Genomic DNA, 18,492 nt, shown 5'->3' with positions numbered 1-18,492 from the left:
ATCAACACGTGTTGTTATTGACTGTGCACATGTGTTGGCGTGGGGTGATTTATTTAATTTAGGCTGCGGGTTGTTGGAGTGACGGCAGGAAATTGATTGTTCTGGTGACATGGTATAAAGAGCCAGAGAAGATTAACATTTGCTCCTGTATGCGCTGTGTGAGGAATGTCAATATAAGCAGAGACTGAGGAGATTTTTTACAACAGTGGTTATCAAATGAAATACTGATATTTACTGAAATACTGACAGGTTTTGAAGAGGCACCATGTGATTCCATTGGCGGTGTTTTGCTTTATTTTTCACATCACAATAAATAAACTCCTTCCATGATTTCCTTCTCTGCAGTGTTAATTTGGCAGCTATTTTTAATTTTAGTTTTAGTCTTTAAATGAAACGTCTTTTAGTTTTAGTCCCATTTTAGTTATTCCTACCCTTTTCAGTTTTAGTGTAGTTTTAGTTGACGAAAACTCAAAACATTTTAGTCTAGTTTTAGTCCATAAAAAGTCTGCATGTTTTAGTCTTTACTTTTAGTCCAAGCATTTATTTTCTTGCCTTTTTGGTACCAAATCATGCTAGTGTGTTCTCTGCACTCTGCCAGACCTGGGGTCCCTGCTTTCTACAGCTGAGAGACAGAAGAGCTACAGATGCATTGCATTTTGACAGATTTACCCACAGTGGAGAAATATCACAGATTTTAAATGTCTGACAAAAAGTAAATTACATTTTAGTCCAGTTTCAGTCATCTTCGCAAAAACTAAACTTGGTTTTTGTCAGTTTTATTCATCACAGATGTATTTTTGTTAGTTTTTGTCATGGAAAAAAAGGTTGTCGACGAATAGTTTTAGTCATAGTTTTAGTTGATGAAATTAACACTGCTTCTCTGAATGGCTAAACTGACTCTGTTGGATCTGATTGGTCAACTCACCCACCATTCAGAGAGCCCCCTCTCATAGAACTATTGCTGGGGTGCCTCCAGTTAGACAAAATTTGGCCTGGTCCATGTCCTTTCAGTGAGTCATGGTGGAATCATGACCTTGCTTTCAAAACCTTAACATAGTTTAAAGGTGTGCTTGGACTGTCTGTATTAGCTACTCAAGATATCCACATTGTAGTTTTCATCCTGTTTCCTGAACCTGACAGGTGACTCTGGGGGCCGACCCAGAACTCACAGGAGGGATCTGACATTGGAGCTCCTTGGAATCCTTCAGGAGGAACTGGTTGCTGGGGAGAGAGATGTCTGGGTTGACTTACTCCACCTGCAATGAAATTAATGAAATTATATTGCTAGTAGCATTGGTATAATGCAATTTTGGCGTTGCTAACCTGAAATATTAGCTAGCTAGCAACACTGTTACTGGTGTGGCTAGGCAGATCAGAATGTGGAACACAGGTTGTTATCTCTTTTTGTAAAATACACACTTTTCTGATGCGCCACCTGAGGATGGGTGCAATTAGCTGACATTACTAGCATCACACTTTGGTAATGTTTTCATAGTTTTAAACAATTGTTAGGTGGGTTTGAGTCATCCTTGTACAACCTACTATGTCCTTGTCCTTATTCTTTGCCATCATTTTTGCCCTGTTTGTTTCTATTTATGTTTCATGATTATTTCTTAGATGGTTTCAATCATCAGCTTTTTAGTTCAAGCGTTAATAGTTAAACTTTTAAAATGATTTCTGAAATATGTGAACACCTTTACACATAGTTGATTTTCTCAGCCCCTCATGAATATTTCAGATTAAGCTCCTTTCTCCTTCTGAGAACATTAAATTTACTCTGCTTCTCTCTGTTGACATTTGCTCGGTTCTTTAGCAGAGGGATTTCTCCTCAGTCTGTACAGATTGTGATCAAACTTTGTAATATGTAATAAAAGGGAATAAACTCCATGTTTCTTAGAGCTCAGCCTTGTCTTTAAACAATCGTCCAGTCGTAGAGTCTGATTTTACCTGCACAGCTGTGTGCTTTATCAACCATCTACTTAAATGTGGCTGCACTTCCTCTCTTCTGCCAATCGCCCACATGGGCTGAAAGTCAAAAGTTCAAATGCTTGAGTAAAACCGAGCATGTCTTTCATCTCGATCCTCTTGCTCGCTCCTTGAAGTGAAGATGGCGGGTCCTTCTCTCAGAGAGCCCAGAAGGCAGCTGAGCTTGTGTCTTTGAAGTTATTCTCTCCGTGTCACATCTGAGAAACCCCGAGCTCTCAGAAAACGGCTGGAGAGCCGACTGATGAGATACATGAAGAGACCAGTCAAGAGTCCTGTCAATACGATAAGACGCCATTTAGGGGACCGAATGAGCTTTTAAGTGGCAAAGAGATACTTCTGTTTGAAAATATATGATCCAAGACACAAAATCACAATCAGGACAAAAAGAGAGCCTGGGCTTTGTTTGTTCAGTTTCTTAAAAACATGTTCTGCTGACCTGCTTCGGCATGAGTGTGGGGTTATGGGTGGTCTTTAGTTTTACTGTAAGCTGGTATAGACAATGGCAGATGTCATTGTTATGATCAGCTCAGGTGAAGCTGTAGTATAGTCACAGTTTTTATCAGAACTGGGACACATTTGTAAAACAAGAGCAAAGAGTCAGCCTGAAAGCTTTTCTTGGCCAAGAAGATGTTTTTGCACTTCTTCCACCCAGCCTTGGCATGAGTTTTATCCACCATCAGACTCCGTTGTTGGAAAACTACAACAGTAGTTTCTCCCAAGCTCAGGTTTCTACTGGAGCTGCACAAGTCTACTATCCTAATTTGTCTTCTTGCTCTGATTGACCCGTAATGAATGTGACAGTCTATTTGGTGTCTGGTGAGCTGTATCAGAGAGTATTAAGACCCCCTTCACTTTTTTCAATTTTGTGAAATGGAATTTTGCAAATATATTAAAAATCAGAAACTTAAACAGCACATTAACATAAGTATTCAGAATTTTTTCAAAAACAATTGATATTTAGCTCAGGTTCCTCCAATTTCTTTTGTTCTTTGCTGAGATGTTTCTACATCTTGACTGGAGTCCACCTAAATTGATTGGACATGATTTGTAAAGGCACACACCTCTCTACAGAAGGCTTTACAGCTGCCGATGCATATCAGAGCAAAAACTAAGAGGTCTAAGAAACTGCCTGCAGAGCTCAGAGACAGGATTGATGCAGGCAGTTTTAATTTTGTCAGTTTTTGTCTTTAAATCAAATGCATTTTAGTTTTAGTCACATTTTAGTCATTTGTATCCTTTTTAGTTTTAGTCTAGTTTAAGTCAACGAGAACTCAAAACATTTCAGTCTTTACTTTTAGTCCAAGCATTTATTTTCTTGTGTAAATCTGGTACCAAATCATGCTAGTGTGTTCTCTGCACCCTGCCAAACCTGGGGTCCCTGCTTTCTACAGCTGAGAGGCTGAATAGATACAGCTGCATTGTTTTTTGACAGATTTACCAACAGTGGAGAAATATCAGGTTATGAATGTCAGATGAAAACTACATTCCATTTTAGTCTAGTTTTAGTCATCTTGGCAAAAACTAAACTTGTTTTTTGTCAGTTTTATTCATCACAGATCTATTTTTGGTAGTCTTAGTCTAGTTTTTGTCATAAAAAAGGCTGTCGCCAAACATTCTTAGTCATAGTTTCAGTCTACGTTATTAACACTTGGTGCAAGGCACAGATCTGGGGAACAAAAAAAAAATCTTATGCCAAGAAATTTCCAAAGAGCACAGTGGCCTCCATAATTCTCAAATGGAAGAAGTGTGGCACAACCAGGACTCTTCCAAAAGCTGGTCACCCAGCCAAACTGAACAATCGGGGGAGATGGGCCTTAGTAAAAAGGGTGACCAAAAGACTGATAGTCAGACTGACTGAGCTCCAGAGACCCTGTGTAAAGGTGGGACAAAATCCCAGAAGGACAACCATCACTGCAGCCTCACCAATCTGGGCTTATAGCGGAGTGGCTAGTTAGAGGCCCATACTCAGTGGGAAAGCCCAATTGGAGTTTCTGCCTTGTTTTTGCTGTCCACATGAACAGTCTCTCTTGCAGGCACAAAATCCTGCTGATATGAGATTGGTCACTTTAGCTCAGACAACAAATTGACTACAAACAGAGACCAAAGTATTGACTCACCCTGGGGGTCCTCTGGATGTCCAAGCATATTACCAGGGACATGGAAAAATAATCTGTTGAACATCTACACCTTTAAGGCGGAGTATGTTGGTTTTGGTGAGTAAGCATGGCAGAGGGTACAGGCTTATTACCAGGTGGGAAAAGTCTCAGACTAAAGAAATACTGTTGGGCTTGACCATTGCTACTGAGCAGCACACACGTGTCGGCATGTGTCCAGCTTGACTCTGGCTGCCCACCACCCTTCTCTCCAGCCCCGGGTTGTGGTACATCAGGCTCCATGATGAATCCTTAGCAACCTACATGCCTAAACATATGCATATGACTTTATGCCTCTGTGTGCTGTTCTACAGTTATAAAGAATATGTAAATAGAAATGAGCTTTTTGCCTTTGCATGCCAAACACGCAATGATATGAAACCACACACTGGACAAAACAATCTGATCTAGGTGACAGCGAAGCATAAACATCCATCAGGCGTCATCAAACTCAGCAGACATTCAGATAAAACACTAAGATTACCATCCTCCATCAGAGCGAAGTTCCTGCTCACACAAGCACTTACGCAAACACACACCTCGCTGTTCATCACAATTAATTCTGACTCCTGGGTGAATTCATAACTAAAAACAGCTGATCCATCATGTCCTCCATTCAGCCGAAGTCTCTTGAGAAAAACTGCAAGCCTGCAGATTTACACTACATCACTCATCCTCTGTGTGCGGATCTTACATTGGCTGAATATAACAGCAAACACTTTCAAAGTGAACGATCGTCATCAAACTCTGAGCGAATATGCATCAGTTTGATCAGCTGGTGTGTTTGCTCTCATTGTGTGTGATAATGAGCCGTTTGTTCTCTGTGTTTTTGTCATCGCTCATCCATCAGCTGGGTCTCTCTTCATCTCCCAGCAATTCATCATTGTGAACAAATCCTTCCTAATAAATCATATTTGATGCTCCTTCCATCTAGCAGCAGACAGCCATGGCTATTGATTGGTGAGCGTTCATATTACACACATCACACATGCTTTGATTCTTTCTTGACATACTACAATCCCAAAACGCAGTTTCAGACACATTTCAACCAAGATTATGAAAGATGCCAGCAACTGATCATGATAAGCCAGTTTTCATTAAAAATACATGATTGAAGCCCAGTCAGAGCGGGCAAACTCTAAGTAGACTTTCATGTGTTTTGCACTGAGAGGCCTCCGTCTAGCCACTCTACCATAAAGCCCATATTGGTGGAGGGCTGTGATGGTTGTCCTTCTGTTGTCACCCCTCTTACTAAGGGCTCTTCTCCCCAGATTGTTCAGTTTGAAGAATCAGAAGAGTCCGAGCTGTGCTAAACTTCGTCGAGAATTCTGGAGGCCACTGTGCTCGCAGGAACCTTCAGTGCAGCAGGAATGTTTTGTAAACTTCTGATCTGTGCCTTGCAGCAATCCAGTCTCTGAGCTCTGCATGCAGTTCCTCTGACCTCATGGCTTGGTTTTTGCTGTGGTGTCATTGTCAGCTGTGAGACCTTCTATGGCAGAGGTGTCAAACTCAATCACAGCAGGGGCCGGATTCTGTATTCAGGCCTAATCTGGGGACCTAACGGGGTCACCCTTTTTAACCATAAACTGTCAACCTCATTTCACCAGTAATAAAATATGAAATAAACGTAGCACTGATGATAATGTTGTTGAAATTTAAAAAGTTAAGAAATAAGTTTAAAGGCTCAGTCTGAGAAAAGTAAATGTATTAGTTCAAAAAGGTCAAAACATGAAATTGAAATAGAAAAATGTTTTTAAAGGCAAATATATTAGAAAGAGTCAAAATCACAAGTTTAAAAGGTCAAAATATAAAATAAAATTTGTAATCATGAAATTAAAAGGCAAAATATGATTCAAAATTTTAGATTTTGAGTCTAAAAGGTCAAAGTTAGGATTTGAAAATATGAGATAAAATACAAAATAACTGGTTGAAAAGGTATCTAATAGATATCTGAAATCATCAAGGATAAGTTTACATTTTTATTCTTGAAGAAATCTGCAGACCTCATACTGATGGGCTAACCTGACACACCAGGTGGATGTGTTTCACACATCCATCTGGCAAAGCTTCAGTAGGAAACGTTTGAGAAAAGGCAGAGGATTTGAAAAAAACTCGGAGTGTGATTGGATGAATGTTCTGTCTATCACATCTCTACGGGCCAATAAGAGCAACAAAACACGTGACGTAGCTGCTATCGAGCTGCGCGTGCGCCGCTAGTGAGGAATAACGCGAAATATGGCGACTATAAGTACCTGACTTTTGTTGTTTTGAAAAGAAAACAACTCACTGCTGTTCTTTGTTCTTCTTTCAAGGAAGAATTGTTGTCAAGTTCTGATAAAACTGGCACTTTAGCAGCATCCACGCTAATCTCTTCCTCCATAACTGCACCAGCTCTTGCTGCTGCTTGTTTATGTCAGGACTCTGCTGCACCTGAAAGTACTGCCCCTCATCGCTGATTGGTCCTGTCACTTTCTAAATGGGCCCAAACAGTTCAGATGGAAGCTTTGCAAGATGGATTCGTTAGTGAAAAACAAGCGAATCCATCTGCTTTGCAAGGTTACTGATGGACCAGTTATAGCACAAATATCATATAATCTGGTGGGCCGGATTTATCTGTTCCATGGGCCGAATTTGGCCCCCAGGCCTTGAGTTTGACACCCGTGTTCTATAGAGAGGTGTGTGCCTTAATGTAATGTCCAATCAGTTTGGACAGACACCTTCTGACCACTGTAGCAGGGCCCATGCTCACAGCACCTGGGGGTACCAGAAGCTGAAAGCAAGAGTCAGTAGCAACAGGAAAATAAGCTGTTTGGCATTGGCAGAGAAGATTTGGCACATTTTTCATGGGCACAACCCACATACTCAGCTCTGCTGCTCATCCCACAAATGTATGTTCCTTACAAATGTGGCACCATTTAAAAAATGGAAACAACAGGCTTTCCAACGGTATAAGATTTATTGGCAAGAAGCATTGTTACAACAAAGAAATAATCTACTTCACACAAATTTCCTTACTTTTTGTGCTGAGTTTAGTAATAACATTCGATCCATCAGGATAACTGCTAGTTAGCTTTTTAAAGAAGGGGACTTTACATTACAGTGAATGGCATGTATGAATAAACAGAGACATGGCAGTGATTTTCTCTGCATATATGCAGCTGTTAATAATGGATTCTCACTGGTTAACACATGTAAGCAGCAAACATGACATTGTGAACTTCAGCTGTCCTTACTGAAGGATACCTGTTGCATTGCTCATCGGGAGGTTTCTGTACCACTCTGCTGAAAAAGTCAAAGCATGTGAACTAATTAAGGATAACTTAGTGCTCCTTTTATCAGGTTACACTGCCACCTGTAGGAGGCTCCAGTACAATGCAAATAAGTGGACTGACCGTCCCCAGTAATGACCAGCTGCAATAACAAAACATAAATATGATGAATAGATGGTAGAATCTGGCTTATCTTACTCGTAGATGATCAGTATGGGCAGCAAAAAAACTAATGTGATGGGGAATCCCAAGTGATTATTAATTAATTGGGGAGTGTGTTTGATTCATTTAAAAAATGAGTGAGAGAAACTAATCCCTTATTTCTGCCAGGCCTGTAATTAAAAATAATCAGACACATTTTCCGTGTTCTCGTGCTGTAAATGATTCAAGATCCAATAAAAATGAACATTTCCAACACTTTTCCTTTACAAAACAGAGACTGATTTGATCCCTTTTATAAATCACACTAGAGCACAAACCTGACAGTTCTTAACAAGGAAACCAGGAGTTTTACTTGCCCCATTGCAGGGATATGTTACATGAAACAATCCTGCATATTTATGGAGCTATAGGACAGTTGATAGCAGCAAGATGGAGAATGTTTTCATCATGAAGGTGAAAGAAAGAAAGGTCCAATTTGTCAAGACCTTAGAGCAGTAATACTCAACATGTGGCTCTTTTGTGATGATTTGTGGCTCGTTTATGTCTTTAAATTTGTCTGTGCATTTCCATTTCCCTTATTTGTGTTTTTTGCCACTTTTAATCCATTTTTACTGCTTTAAGCTCACTTTTGTGACTTCTTTTGCCACTTTTAGCCCTGTTTTTGACTCTTATCCTGCTTTTTACTATTTGCAATTTTTCCCCATGTTTGCCACTTTTCACTCATTTAAGCTGCCTTTTGCCATTTAATGCCAAATTTTCCCCAAATTTTTGTCTTTCTTTGCTGCTTTTTGCCAATTCTCCCGGTGTTTGCTGCCTTTTGCCCATTTTAGTCACTTTCCACTCATTTTTCTGTCATGTTTTTAACCACTCTATGAGCATTTTTGCCACCTGTAACTAATTTTTGTCACTTCTCACCCAACTTTTGTCACTTTCTGCCCTTTTCTGCAACATTTTCTTCCCCATTTTTGACACTTTTCACCCAGTATTTGGCATTCATTTCAGATTTTGCCCCTTTTAACTGTCTTTTATTTATTTATTGCCACTTTAACCAATTTTTGTCACTTTTTGCCACCCACATTGTGCAAATGGAGAAGTTTTCCATTGTGGGTGGGATTTGCTGTCCCAGCATATTGTGTGCAAGGAATGCTATGATTTTTATATCTAGTCACTACAAAACTATTTGTGAAGTGCTCAAATGGATAAAACATTAAGACATGATGTAAGACCCAACAAAAACAAAGAGAATTAACTCTGACTTTTTGAAAACCTTGACAACTTTTGTGTTAAAAACCTATAAATAACTTTCAACTCAATTGAAAAATCAAATTGTGTTCAGAGGAAAAGAACATCTCTCTTCAAGACACCAGCGCTTGTTTTCCACATTGGCAGCTATACTGCATACAGATGGTGTCATCATTTTTGAAATATCACACAAAAACCAAGAAGACACCATCAGTGCTGATCAGAGCCGATGCAAAGGGATGGACTGTTCTCCTAGAAACCCTGATAGTCTGACTTAATTTATCCCAGTTAACGTTTACATGGCTTCAGCAGGGTGTTTAGAATTTAAACTGGCTGGAGGACAATAGAAGAAGATAATTAAGAGCCTGTGCCCACTAATGGGGACCACTGACCAAAACAAAATCCAGCTCTGGACTGTTACTGTTCAGATGCAGCACTCTCCTTCACTGGCCATCAAAATCAAGAACCTAGGGCATTTTCACAGCTGGAAAGTCTTGTTCTATGCTTGTTTGTTGAATGCCATTACTCGCCCCTCCCTTTCCCTGCTGGTTTACTTTCATGTGTATCAGAACACCAGAGTACAGTATGCATTATGTCTGATACAGTGCATGATTATATGTGCGTAGCTAGTTTGCCTGGTTGTCACCAAGCATTAGCTAACTTGCATTAGCAGCATTAGCTGCTAACTGCAGGAACAATCGAAAAATAGATTTTAAACTGATAAAAAGACGTCCAATACCAGAGTTACTGGTGTGGATTTCATCTTTAAAGACCCTAAAAAGTCAGCCAAGATCTAGGCTCACTTAAACAACATTCTGTAAGAGCTACAAAGGCATGGATAGCATCATTCAAATGGCAAAACTGAGGAATTTAAAGGTGCATTGTGTAGAATTTGGAATTTTAGCGACATCTAGCGTTCCGATTTTAGAATGAGCCGATCTGTAACCAAAACATTACATCATTAAGCGACGAGAGCCTGTGAAGACCAAAAAAGATCGTGAGCCGGACATCATTTACAGCAGTGACGAGGTGAGGGTTTATTCATTAATTTTTGTAACCATTATTTTTATAGATTATAGGTCAGTCTTCTTCTCCACCTGCCTTCCAGGTAGCTTTCAGGACCGGCGGGCAGGTTCGTATTTTAAAATCGCGTTTCGCTCTTTCTGTCCCCAAAACGTTGCTGTAGACGACATGGCGGTTCGTTATGTCAGCCTCCATGAGGGCGACCCGCTGTAATGTAAATTTAAAAAGCTTTTTTCTACTTTTGTAAAAAGAAAACGAAAGTTTAAAGGGGATGACTGTGCACTTATTTTAACATACTTCACATAAATATATAAACATTACATCCCATTTACACTGTTTCTGTTCGGCGAAATGCAGCCAAATTCTACACACTGTACCTTTAAGAGGAACAAACAAGTAAGTGACTATGGTTTATGATTCAACATTTTAAACTTTGATTAATGTCAGTCAGATGGGTGAATCTGGGCTTGGTAGATGCCGGGAGCTACATCACCAGCCTGACTACATTGTGCCAGCTGGAGTTTGGTGGAGGAGGGATAATGGTATGGGGCTTTTTTCAAGGTTTGGGCTAAGCTCCTTACCTCCAGTGAAGGCAAGTCTTAATGCTTCAGCATACCAAGACGTTTTGGACAATGCTTTGCTTCCAACTTTGTGGCAACAGTTTGGGGAAGGTCCTTTCTATTCCAACATTACTTTGCTCCAATGCACAAAGCAAGAACTATAAAGACACGGTTGATGGATTCAGTATGGAAGAACTCGACTGGCCAACTCAGAGTCCTGATCTCAACCCTATAGAGCACCATTAGGATGAACTGGAAGAGAGATTCTGAGCCAGGCCTTCTTGTACAACATCAGCACTTGACCTTATAAATGCTCTAGAATGAATGGGCAAAAACTCCAACAGAAACACTTTATTTTTATTCAAGTGCAAAAAACCATTTCTGCTACCTCAGGTTATGTTCAAATACAGCTCTGTTGGTGTGTTTTTAAGCCCTTTTTGATGTGCTTTTGTCATGTTGCCAAAATTAAAAGGGAGACTATGAATAAAATGCATATATTTTATATCATATTGATCCATATCGGTTCGAAATTTGACATTACCAGCTGCTTACTGGGTGCAGAACATGTTTGGCCCAGCTACATTTCTTGATTTTAAAATTTGGCCCTGTTGAATTTGTAATTGAATAGCCCTGACATGTGGCATCCTTCACAACAGCATGGCTTCACAATAGAAGAGTATGGGTGGTGAACTGGCCAGCCTGCAGTCCAGAGATTTCCCCAACAGAAAACATTTGGTACATCATAAAAGGATAAATCTGGGTCTGTTTTTATTTACATTTATACAGTGCCCCTTTTTTTCATGTTGGGGTTGTAGAAGGAACATTTCATTATGTCAAAATATCTGACGTATGTGAACATTTATTTCGATTTAAAGAGAGCCCAGATTAACTTATTAGTGCACATGTGAATGCAAACAACATGAGCATGCAGCACAATTACAACAGAGATCTGAGCTACCTTCAGGCATGATTTAAGTTCATTTAAACATAATGGTCCTTCTGATAAATGTGGTCTCTCTCTCTCTGTGTAAATGCACAGCAGCCTGCAGTCTGCTCCTCTGAAGCTCCTCTCTGCACTCTGATCTCTCTGTAGAGGGGAGACTGTTTCTCATTCAGGGTTTTCTCCAATGTATAATGAATGTATTTCCCCTGAACAACCGCTTTTATCTGTGTACACAAGCTCAGCTCAGCGCAGACAGCGTACCCTGCTTGCTCCTCTTCTTCTGCTCTTTCTGCTTTTTGTTGCTCCCGTACATTTACTCTCTTTCTCTCCTCCCACTCTGACGCTTTTTCTCAGCAGAGGGGAAAGCTGTTAAAACAGACACGGCTTCAAACACAATATTGAGTCTCTGGTTAAAAGAGGAGAGCGGTTAAAGGATAAAAGAACCCTGTGCTCTTTAGTCAGGGGGAAATAAAATGGATATATATGTGACTAAGTATAAACCAAAGCTGTTGGAACCTATCAACATCCAGCTGAATGTTTCCAACACATTCACAAAAGCTTCAACTGAAAGCCTTTAAAAAATTAAAACTTGTTTCGAAACAGTGAGTCACACAAGAAAAAAATGTTTCAGCGGCAGCAATGTTTGGACTTTTAGCTCCTTAAGGTCAAAAACTGCATTAAAAAGACTAAAAATAGAGACGTATAGCCACTCTACCAAACAACAAACATAGATGCATGCTAACACATCAAATAGCATACGACAAGTGGTGCTAAACGGCTCCAGCGTGCTGCAATAATAGCATTTGACGTGCTGCGGAGCCCGGTATTAGAGTGAGGGTAATAGCTTCACAGGCATGCAGGATGTGGAGGTGTTGTCGCTGGAAATCCCATTGGAAATCCGGGCCATTATGGAGATGTTGTCTGCAGCGCCCTTGGCCTGCTCTGCACTGCGGCGAGTGACCTCTAAGCGCCAGCAAGGCAATTAACAGCAAATGAAAGCCATGGAAGAGGCCTGATTGGATTATTTTGGTCATCTCTGCACTAAGGTTTTTTTGGCAGGGTGAAATGAGGAGGGTGATATAGCTTAGAGGGTTTTAGAGCACAAACGGGGAAACCTATTTTTGCCCCAATTACTGAGCTAATCCCGCCTGTGTCTGATTTACTCGACAGACGGGAGGGAGTGCTCCATGATACGGCTCTCTGGGCGAGCACAGACTCAATGTTGTTCTGGCCCAGTAAGCTTTGGACGACTATAACATCAAACCGTCAACAGACTTCAAAGCTTCTAGTCGTCATCAGAGAGAAATCCCCATCAGGTGTGCTGCCTCTGAAAGCCAAGGCTGAACAAACAGCCTAGTTTTCATCTGAATGCCCTCTAACGCCCTCACTCCTTCAGAAAGTCTTCCTCTGCTGAAGAAAAATGGAACATATCCCACTGTTTCTTAGGTTATGTGGGATTTTATGATAATAAGGAACACTGGATAAATAATGAATAGTTAACTAAAAGTGAATCAGTGAGTGAAAAAGAAACTAGTTTGACATTTCTGGGAAGGTTAGCATAATAGGTGTGTAATAAATTAACTTCTAACCGCTGGTTAATCTTTAGTAAACTTGGCATAGGTGCTAGATAACGGTGACCTACTGCTGGTTAACCAGAGACTGAAGTAGTAATAAACCGACACTATGAATGAGGACCTAACCGCGATTTAACTATGGAACATAGGGGTAACTTACTTTTTGTTAACCGCTGGAAAACTGCTAGTGAACTTGCGAGTAAATAAGGAGATAGCTGACAGTTAAACGACACTCAAATTACCAAAGATACTTGGAAATGAATAAGTACATAACTGCTGATTAAGCAGCGAAAAAAAAAAGAGTACTAAACTGCTGTCTGAAAAGTACAAAATGAGTTACAATTTGCTGGTTAAAGAGGTAATAAATGAGTAAATTACAGCTTATTAACCTACAAAAAATGAATGTAGTCACTATGTAATGAATAAATAACAGCAGGTTAGAGAGCCAAAGGTAGCTGAGTTACCAGAGTAATTTCCCAGGTCAACAGTGATAAAATGAGGTCCTAACTAGGCCATAAATAAGGAACTTTTAGCCAATCTAAACTAAAATTAACATGGTTATGAGATAATAACTAACTGCTAATTAACCAGAAAATGAATAAGAAAGTAACTGTTAGTTAAGTTGACACTAACAGTGGCAGATTTAACAGGTAATTAAAGAGGCAGTGAACACTTTTACATTTTTTAGCTGCCTATTTTTTGTGCATTTTTCAAAAGTCTGAAGTGGGCCGAGTTAGCTCTGAGCTGTGGGTTTACTTACACTTTAATGAGTAACTAGAAAAGCACTTGGACCGCGCAGACCTCCGCCATTAACCCTACCTCCCAATAGTGAAGAACCCTTCAAAATATTCCTGGATCTGTCCCATTGTGCCCCCCACCACGGCATTCGCCGATCACTCCCTCCCTGGTGGGTTGGAAATATGGCGAGGCAAAGCACTGGCTTTGCTACGTGTGCCAACAGATGCACCCATGGTCTCACTGGACGACTGGTAGTCCTTGCAGAGGGTGAATATTCCTCTATTCCTCCCAGCATTGTGAGTTTTCTCTCTATAATTCGCTGTCTTTCTCTCTGTTACACTCCGACTCGTCTCCTCGACCGGGCGTGCGTCTTTCAAACTCTATAAACTCCAAAACTTTGAATAGAAACACACCCATATGCTGCTGGGATTGAAGTTACTCATTTCTGCCATCTCCTGGTGTAAAGTGGTAACAGCACAGACCTCAGACCTCTAGCCCTATCTCCCAATAGTGCAGAATCCTTAAATAAATTCCTGAATCCAGACAGTGATCAGGATCACTCCCAAAATCTAATCAGTTCTTCCTTATGCCATTTCTGACATTTCCTGAAAATTTCATCAAAAGCCATCCACAACTTTTTGAGTTATGTTGCTAACAAACTAACTAACAAACGAACAAACAAACCCACCCAATCACAGAACCTCCTTGGCGGAGGTAATAACAGCTACTTAACCAGAAAACATATGAGGAGTAATTAATTAGGACAAAAACTACTAGTTAATTGAAGAAAAAATCTTTGCACACTTTATGTTGTTTGCCCTAATTACCAGGTAATTCTATGGCATTAAGTTGTATCTTACAAGACATAAATATAGTAATATGAAAGAAAAATTTACCTTGTAATAATGTATCAGTTATCATGTAATTCCATGCAATATTGTGGCAGTTCTCTGCTGTTCTCTTGAATGTTCTCATGCTGGGTCAGGACACCAGTCGCACATTACCTGTCTGGCAAGAAATTATGTAAGTGAATTATGAAAAATCCTGAAAGAAGATTTAAAGAAATGGGAATCAATCAGGGAATTGATGAGTTGCTAGTTGCTAGTTAATAGGGGACAAATGAGTAACTACCTGCTAGTTAATCTACACTTACATGGTAGAGCTGCTCGGTGGTGAGTGAATTACTGATGGCTAGTTAACCAACAGTTACTTAATAAACAAATAGGTGGTTACTGTTGATCAACCAGGAACACATGACTGTTTCTGCTAGAATGAATGAGTTATTAGTTAGTACTAACCTGCCCAAAAAGGTTATAATCACAATGAATGATTAACTGACTGCTAATGACTGGGTTAGGGTTTAGGGTGGATAAAGAGGGTTCAACTTTTCAGTAGAGTTTGTAGAATTGTTGATCATCATACTGGGTAGTTACTGAATCTCAGTGATTACATTGGTTGGCTTCTCCTTTTGTGTTCTGCTGTTACTGCATCATAATACTGATGGTTCCCTTCAAGTGAGCAGCATTTGGTCATTTATTTGTTACTTAGTGACTATCTGGATCTTTCTTTAGTTTTTTAGCAGTAAGTTACTCATTTACTAGTGTAACTGTTTTTGCTAACAGAAGAAACTCCATCCCTGCGTGTAAACACAGCCTTTATATGAGCAGCTGCTGTGACATTGGCAGAGCGATCAGGGTCAACAGATACAGCCTCCCTCCTGTTCTCCATCTGTAGCCTTTGGCTCACAATATTCCCTCACTTAGTTTCAAGAGTTCACGTATTGAATATGGATGGTGTCTTTGGTTAGAGGTAAGCCCTCGGGGTATAGAGCTGCACTTCAAAGGCACACATGGATCCTATGTTCTTTACTTGGGCAAACCTATTTGCATAGATTTCAGTGCGTTGATACAGGCTTAGGTTCAGATACAGTAGCACTTTCTGCATTTTATTAGAGAATTTGTTCTGAATAAGTAGGAGGGTTTAATGTCAGGGCTGTATGTAATTCATCATTGAAATACAGATTTATAAAAGCATTCTTTTGCTTTATTTACCATAGATTATGTAGCAGTTTAGACCATGGATGGAGAAACAGCAGGACGGTGAAGCCAAAATATTCAGGGCCTTGTTCACTGACTGATAGCAGTTTAGTTCATAAGCCCCGCCTCCTCTATGTTAACAGGTGGGACAATGGTCAAACTATACATTTTTGTCATGATAATCAGATACTATTATGCTAATTTATCTTCAAATGAGATGTTGATTTCAAATAAATCATTTCAATAAGATTAACACATTTTGCAGGCATTGGAGCAACACCTGGAATCTTCATTTTTCATGATTCTTTTTCCTCATAAATCAGTGCAATTGGTCACCCTTTATAACTGTCAATGGTTTTTAACAGAAGTGGTTTTAAAGCAGTAAAAAGTGTCATAAAGATGCTGACTATGACCATTCAGTGATAAAATATTTGACAAATACAGTGTTTTTTCCATCCTCTGAAAAATGATGATTTTGGAGATAGGAACATTTGGCCCACCAGCAATTTATATCATCCTAACTGATAGCTCTGTTGATAAATCTGACTCCTTGCAGCATTGAGGAGAGGGTTAGAGACTAGAGGAGTAATGGTGAGAGAGGACACAACAAAAACTAAAGGTACAGACACACAACAGTCCAAACACTTTGGTACAAAGAGCCTTGATAAGGATAGATTAAGATTGTTGTGGCTAAAGGTAACCTGACATGCCAGATGGACTGTCCCATATATAAGTTGCATGGGATTTAGTTTGCATTCATCTGAGAAACCTCCACTACAAAGCATTTGAGAAGGGCAGAAGATTAAAAAAAAATTCTCTGAAGGACGAAGATGTGGTTGAAGACATGCATAGTTCAGGTAAGTAGCATGAGCTGGGCAGCTAATCTGCCTGAATGGTGGAGCTGGTTGGTGGATAAAACTCATGCCAAGGAGAAGGCTCTTTGCACCTCTTCCAACAAAGAAATGCTGTCCAGATGTGATATAAATTGCCACTGTAGCTACATCCAAGCTAACTGCTCCACCAGCAGCCACTGTAGTCTCACTGTAGTCAGACTTCCCTATCCTTAGATATCACCTTGTTCTCTTCAAACGATGCTGATTGGTCAGATCAGTCCAATCGTTTCAGATTGGAACTGGGTGAAACTTGAATTAGTTGATGACAGACATGGAATCTGGCCAGGTCTTCAGCTTCGCAAGGTTAGGCTACAGAGGCGTGAGCACCAAATGTTGTCTGAAAGCCTGAAATCTTTCTGGTTAATGTTTTTTCCACTGAATGTTATGGTTAATACAGAAAGAAGATGATCATAATAAACAAACAGACCCTGATCACAACATGGTGATTTTATTATTGTAGCCAAAATGAAAAAAAAAAGCCTTTGTTCCTGTTTCTATGAGCTTATAAACACACTGAAATATTTTTAATAATGCCATAACATTGTATCAGATGTTAACATTTTCTGCATTTTACAGGTTGGCCATTTCTGCCCCTTTTATAGGAGGCAGAAAAAAAAACTATTGATCTTCAGCATGTTGTTTTTATGGTTTTACAATGATAAAGGCACAATTAGTTGTCTCTGTGAAGGTTTTCTGTTGGTAGAGCTGCATCATTATGCCCAAATGATGGCTAGATTTTCTTGTATTTTGAAAACCACTGAGGAAGCATGTTCCTTGGACCTCCTGAGTTTGGGCTGAACCTCAGATATGAACTCCTCTGACCCCGTCCTGCAGTGAATAACAGTTAGATGTGCACAGAAGACGACTTTACTTTTTTGCTATTTGTTGTGTTTTAACAGAAGCTGAATTTGTGAAGTAAGGTAACTTTATAACGGTTGGTAAGTTTGGTTCACCGTGACTGAGTCGGCCTCCTTTCACACAATCATCAGCGCAGAACAACATGATGAAGTAGCCACAGTGCTCAGTACTAAAATGGGTAACCCTTACTAAAAGTAATATAAAAATGGAATAGAAGCTAGATTAAGATAAGAATATAATGTGTCAGTAGAGGTAAGGTGTGAAGATGATCTTGAGGTCAGGTGACACCCCAATCAAATCAAACTCTTGCGGAGGCCTATCAAAAGCAGTTAAAACATCCTTTCAGCAAAGAAAAGCTTTCAGTGCGTTTCTTTGCTCTTATTTAAAAAAAAAAAAAAAAAAAAAAGTCATCCAGGTCTGATAAAAGTGACGCTATTGCTCCATCCATGCCACTCTGCAGTGAGGCTAAACTACATCTGTCGCTATGGCCTCTTTCTTTTTAAATGATGCTTACCTGGAACAAGTGTTTCATCTTGAAACTTTGCAAAATAGATCTTTCTGCTAATGTTAGGCACAGAATCTGCTTAATCCATTGGCTTTGCAAGGCTAAAATTAAGAATATACCACAAATCAGTTAAAGTATCAAAGGTAAAAACCAGATCAAAATCATATTCAAATGATAACAACTTTATTTGTAAAGCACTCTTATAAACAGTTTCTTACAAAGTGTTTTGACAAAAAACAAAAGCACAAATAAAACAAAGCATAAAAACACAACAAGAAAGACAAAACCCCAACAACAAAAGAACCCATAAAAATCAACCAAAACAACACAGGAACCTTTAAGACACATAATAAGAACCCAAGAACATGTCATATAAAGCTGAGAGACAAGATTAAGAATTACCTAGATGATCTTAGGCCACACAGGAGCCGAGCTACTAAATACATGAATGTACTAACAGCAAAAACAACATAAAGAAGAAAAGCATGATAAAATGTACAAAGATTACAGATAATCAATACAGAATCCAGTTTTTTGGTCCTACATCATC

The sequence above is a fragment of the Cheilinus undulatus genome, linkage group 10 (genome assembly GCF_018320785.1).
Source record: "Cheilinus undulatus linkage group 10, ASM1832078v1, whole genome shotgun sequence".
Classification (NCBI taxonomy): domain Eukaryota; kingdom Metazoa; phylum Chordata; class Actinopteri; order Labriformes; family Labridae; genus Cheilinus; species Cheilinus undulatus.
This window is presented reverse-complemented; position numbering follows the sequence as displayed.